The 5,807-nt window shown below is 45.2% G+C and overlaps 1 pseudogene; it reads left to right on the forward strand.

Annotated features, from left to right (window-relative positions):
• Positions 1–1,542: 1,542 nt before the first annotated feature.
• LOC121443349 lies at positions 1,543–2,027 on the forward strand (annotated as a pseudogene).
• The last annotated feature ends 3,780 nt before the right edge of the window (positions 2,028–5,807 follow it).

Below are 5,807 nucleotides of genomic sequence, written 5' to 3' on the forward strand. Positions count from 1 at the left end.
CAGGGCTTACTCCTTGGAGGCCACAATGGAAACATGAAACAATTATTTTCATAGCTTTCAAGGAGTCATGGGTCAGGTCTAAGCTTTTTTATGCATTGAGCTTGCTCATGTTTGCCGCAGAATGGACAGGTACCTGCATGCAGCTGCTGAATGAGGCCCTTCTCATCAATTGATCAATTGATCTTCCCAACATCTTTATAAACAGGTAGAATCATTCCCATTTCTCCAACTGCCCTGCTGAAGGCTGAGTTCTGCTCAGATTCTGTGGGTCAGAAAGGGGGCAAATGGGCATGAGTTCAGATCTCTAAGTTCCATGGTTAGGAAAGTTTTCAGCGTTCCCCTGTCTACCAAGAATAAAGCAACTAATTGGGTTAAGATCTTAGACTGTGCTTATTGGTTCAACGATTCTCCGCATATGGGACATGGTATGCTCTGGGTCTCCAGGACTCTGGTTGTTGTTTGATAGTCCTGGTCCTTAATTATTAATAGTGTTCCATTTCCCTCCCCAAGGTATCCTGATTAGCATGACAAATTGCTTGGATTCTGAACTCTGAATCCAACCTAAAAGGGTAAGATCTTAATGGTTTTATTTGGTTAAATCATTGAACCTTTCCATTCCTGGTTTCCTGTGTTTTTCCAACCAGAGTTTTCAAGAGTTGATGATGAATCGTGTGTGTGTGTGTGTGTGTGTGTGTGTGTGTGTGTGTGTGTGGTGTGTGCTTTCTGTTTGTTTTGTTTTCAGATCTTGATATAAATACCTAATGCAGACTCAGGCATTGCCTAGGCACCTGTGCGATTCTTTACTATCTAGTTCTGCTCAGAAATCCCATAAATTGTGTCTTTATGGGGTTGTCTCTGAAGTATGATATTATCAGTCACTGTACAGAGGAAAGAATGGAAAGGCCTGCTGCAATCCAGTTCCCAGGTAGGCAGACTGGTCTTGGAATTATCTCTCCATCTTCTCTTCTCTTGACCAGCCTGAAGTAGAATACAGTACAATTCATGCTTGACTGATAGTACCTGAGTCTCTGTGGTAGTTTGAATGAGAATGCACCCCCACCAGAGGCTTTTATATTTGGATGCTTCTTTCCTAGCTGGCTGAACTGTTGTGGGAAGGATTAGGAGGTATGATCTTGCTGGAGGAGGTGTGTCCCTGGGAGTGGACTTTGAGGTCTCTAAAGTCCACACCAGGCCCAGTCTTGCTCTCTGCCTGCAACTTTGGGCTTAGATGTTAGCTCTCAGTTTCTGCCCCAGCACCATGCCTGCCTGCCCGCTGCCAGGCTTCCTTCCATGATGGTCAGGGTCTCACCCTCTGAAACTTAAACAGGCCCCCAGTTCAATGTTTTCTTTAAAGTTGCCTTGGTCATGGTGTCTTGTCAACACCAATAAAAAACTAAGATACTAAGATACTCTTTAACCACCCCCCAGTAGCTGTGGACAAAATATAGCTACCCCCAAACCACCAAGCCTATGTAGTGACGAATGCCCAGCCATTCATAAGAAAGTGCCACCGTGGCCGTCATTTTCCAGTAATTCACCAAAATGACAACTACAAAGTCTTTCCCCCTTTTTTTCTGGAGGGGCACTCACTCTATGTTCTCTAGGCCTTTTAGGACAAACGGAGTTGTTCCTTTGGCCACATACATAATAATCTACAAGAAGGGTGATATTGTAGATATTAAGGGAAAGGGTATTGTTTGAAAAACGAATGCCTCCTAAGTGCTACCATGGCAAAACTGGGAGAGTCTACAGTGTTACCCAGAATGCCGTGGGTATCATTGTAAACAAATAAGTTAAGGGTAGGGTTTTTTTTCCATGAGAATTAATATGCACAAATATTCAATGATCAGAGACAGCTTCCTGTAGTGAGTGAAGGAAATATTCAGAAGAAAAAGGAAGCCAAAGAGAAGGGCACGTAGGTTCAGCTGAGGCACTAGCCTGCTCCACCTAGAGAAGCACACTTTGTGAGGACTAATGGAAAGGAGTCTGAGCTGTTTGGGCCCATTCTGTATGAATTCATGACCTAATGTACAAAAAGAAATAAGAACCTGGACTGTAAAGTGTTTTTCTAAAACAAAGAACAAGAACAAAAATAAAAAGAAGAAGAAAGCAAAGAAAGGAAGGAAAAGAAGGAACGAAGGAAGAAAGAAAAGAAAAAAGGAAGAAAGGAAGGAAAGAAGGAAGGAAGGAAGGAAGGAAGGATATCACACAAAGAACAGGAGTGGAAAAGTACACCACTACCCCCCAGCTGCCCCAAACAAGATAATCGAAGAAGCCTCAACTACATCCTGCAACCATGTGAGGGAGTCTGAAAATGGCCAGCAATTCTGTGAGACCAAATTAAACTGTTGTTTTTATTCTGTTGAGTTCTAAAGTGGTGCCCTGACATCTGCAGCCTGTGAAGGAGCTCTGAGGGCTGTGTGTACGGACATGACACAGCAGCATTGCTGTAGCACAGGTCATGGGTGGGTGGTAGATGATGTCCAGACACAGAAGAGACCCTCTCTCCTAAAAAGATCTAGAGAAGAGAAAAGGGGACACTTGGTTTAGGAACCCTAATCTCCATGGTTGTCTGCCCTTCACGGAAGGAATCTAGTTATCCTAGCACAGGTGAGTGCAGTTTTGATAGAAACAAGAAGCTGTTTTGATATCTTGATTGATGGTAATGTCAAGAGTAAAAGCAACTGAGAAGGCCATTCTTAACCAATAAAACAGAGAAGGAAATGAAGCCATGAGAAGAAAGGCGATGGGTATGGAGAAGAAAAATAACAAGAAACACTCATTGCTTATGAAAGTTCACCCCATGACACTTCCTTTATTTCATCTTGCTGACTGCCTCCATCTCCAGCCATTAATCCAACATCTTAGGATAAGAACCTGATTAACCCAGGTCATCTGTTCCAAGACAGGCCACACAGGGTCCTGGGTTAGCAATAATCAGCTCTCTACCCCTTAGTCCAGAAGTTTGTGGAATAGTCTTGAATTTCCTGATGATTTGACCAGGTTAGAGTAAACATGACTCCAGTAGACCCAAAGAGTCTTCAAACAGAAAGATTCAGGGTTGGTATTTGCAAAGTACAAGGGGTAGAGGAAGAGTATCAATGAGAATCACCACATAGTAACTGCTCTGCCTCTGCACAGAGGAACCTGGTGCACAGAGAGATCTTGTGCACAGGGATCTGGTCCATGGATGGATCTGGTGCAGGGAGGGATCTGGTGCACAGGGGGATCTGGTGCAGGGAGGGATCTGGTGCACAGAGAGATCTGGTGTACAGAGGGATCTGGTGCGGGGAGGGATCTAGCGTGGGGAGGGATCTGGTGCAGGGAGGGATCTGGTGCACAGGGGGATCTGGTGCACAGGGGGATCTGGTGCAGGAAGGGATCTGGTGCACAGGGAGATCTGGTGTACAGAGGGATCTGGTGCGGGGAGGGATCAGGTGCACAGAAGGATATGATGCAGGGAGATTCTGGTGCACAGAGAAATCTGGGGCATGGAAGGATCTATAGTTTTTAGTTTTCCCTACCTACCTCTATTCTTTTGCCCTATCAGGCCAAGCTAGTTTTCTTTATTAATTAAACCAATTGTATTCACAGCATACAGAGCGGAATCCCACATCACCTCCCACTTTCTGTTTACAAGAACACTTATATGTACATATAAAAGATAGGGGAAGGTCACGTTTTCTGTTTTTATGCTAAGACATCGTCTTCTGCCTGCCAACAGTAGGGTTCCTGGTTTGGGGCTTTCAGACTCCTGGGTTTAGGCCAGGAGCCCCAGCTTCTCCAGCTTTGGGTATGGACTGAGTCACACCTTGTCTTTTGTGAGTCTCCAGCATGCAGACAGCACACGGTGGAGCTTCCTGACCATAAAAAGTGAGTCAGTTTCTACAAAACATTCCCTCATAAACTGTCTCTATTAATACCCTGCTGGAGAACCCTGACTAAGACACCAGGTAACTTGGAACCTTGATCTTTCCCAGGCCACTTACTGCTCAAGGTGAGGTGAGACAGGACCCATTTTCAGATTTCTCAAGTTCCAGATGGTGAGTTTCTCAGCTGGACCCTGGCTCTGGAGACTGACGCCAGGGCGTTTGGTTCTTGGCCTTGCTTTTTAGATCTCAAGCTCAGCTCAATGTTCTGCACAGATTTTTCACAGATAAGAAGTAACTCATCTTCCTATTTTCTCTTCCTGGTCTTTGAGGACTGCTGTCCTCTTTGGAAGACATTTGGGAAAAGAGATAGATTAAAAAGAACGCATTTAGTTTTCTTAGTGGTCCAAGACTACACACCACATATCAGCCTTCCTGGAGGATTGCATTCCCATTCCTAAAATGTGCTAAGAAAGAGTTGTCCCATGGGATGCTATTCCTCATAGATGTGCTTTAGTCTCATGGATGTGTCAAAAGTCTCGCCCTTACTTTCTGAAAGCAGAGAGCACCTAGGATATGTAGTATGTGTTGAAAATGGAATTCAGGAATTCATGGTTGGAAGATTAGGAGGAAGACATGATGGGAATTTGCCATGGAGAGGTCAGATGTTAAACCAGCTCTACGGTACTTGTTACTTTAAAACAAATGCATTAAGGGGTCAGGGTTACATACACTTCTATCAGTGCCTATTGAGACGTGGGAAGCCCTGAGTTCCATTCCCAGCACCGTATGAAGTAAGCCTGATAGCATATGCCTGTAACCCCATCCCTTAGAAGACAGAAGCAGGAGGACCAGAAGTTCAAAGTCACTCTTGGCTATCTAGAGAGTTCCAGCAACCCCCCCCCCCCCACCCAGATATGTGAAACTTTGTCTCAAAACAAAAACAAAAATTTATATGTAGACAATATGTCCAACTGAAGCCGTAAAGTCCTTATATTGGTGCAAGAAGCTAACAAGATTTAATTTTATATTACTCTGGCTAAAGTTGTGCTGTGTCTCCATATCTAATTCCTCCTCCTAGTTCACTTTAAACGTGAGGCACCAATGAGACAAAGGATAAAGAGGATAGAGCGGGTGGAGCAAGTTCATTCACCTTTATTTCTTTAGCAGGCAGGCTAATTTACAACGCAGTCTCCTCAACAGACACTTTGTAGCCACATCTGTGTTTTGCAATACATCCTGTGACAGCCTCCTTCCACACCCTGCCTGTCTTTTTCAGTTTGTGCTTTACTAAGCGCCCAAGGCATGCTTGGGAAGGCATTTTTTTTCTAATGGTGATTAGATTTATGGCCTTTGCCTCCGTGCTAGGAGAGATTAGTAAAACCAAGGCTGTTTAGTTTGGCAAAGACCAGAGAGAACTGGGAATGTGATAGGTACGTTATAGAAAATGGTAGACGAAGAAAAGGCAGGCTGGGGGCCCCCGTGTGGGCTGTGGCAAAGATGCTCGGCAAACTCTGGTCACTATCCACTGAGGCTGCTGACTAACTCGGAGGTTTGAAGTTGCTGGGGGAAGTGAGGCCTCGTGGGGAGAAGCTGTGCTGATGGGGAATGTCTCGGTGGATGTCTTTATATGAAATAGCACCTATGGCTGCACTAGCCGGATCCGTTTACCAGGACCATCCATCCTACTTTAGGCCATGTGACAAGCCTAGCTATGCTTCCTGTTTCCTAGGGTGGGATGGGGAAGAAGGGGCCCAGACGTCTTGGCACCAGTCCCCTCCCTCTTTGGGTGTCTGGGTTTCCAGCAGCCTCTTTCCCCTAAGAGAAGGACATCTAACATGGTGGGTGGATGAAGATTTGGAAGCCTGGTGGAGTGGATGCAGCCCCCAGGCCAACACTGCCTGTCCTCAGGAATTTAGTAAAGGCTAGTCGTGAAGG

This window comes from Microtus oregoni, unplaced genomic scaffold (genome assembly GCF_018167655.1).
Source record: "Microtus oregoni isolate MIOR12 unplaced genomic scaffold, Mior012 000105F_ref0000443, whole genome shotgun sequence".
Taxonomy (NCBI): domain Eukaryota; kingdom Metazoa; phylum Chordata; class Mammalia; order Rodentia; family Cricetidae; genus Microtus; species Microtus oregoni.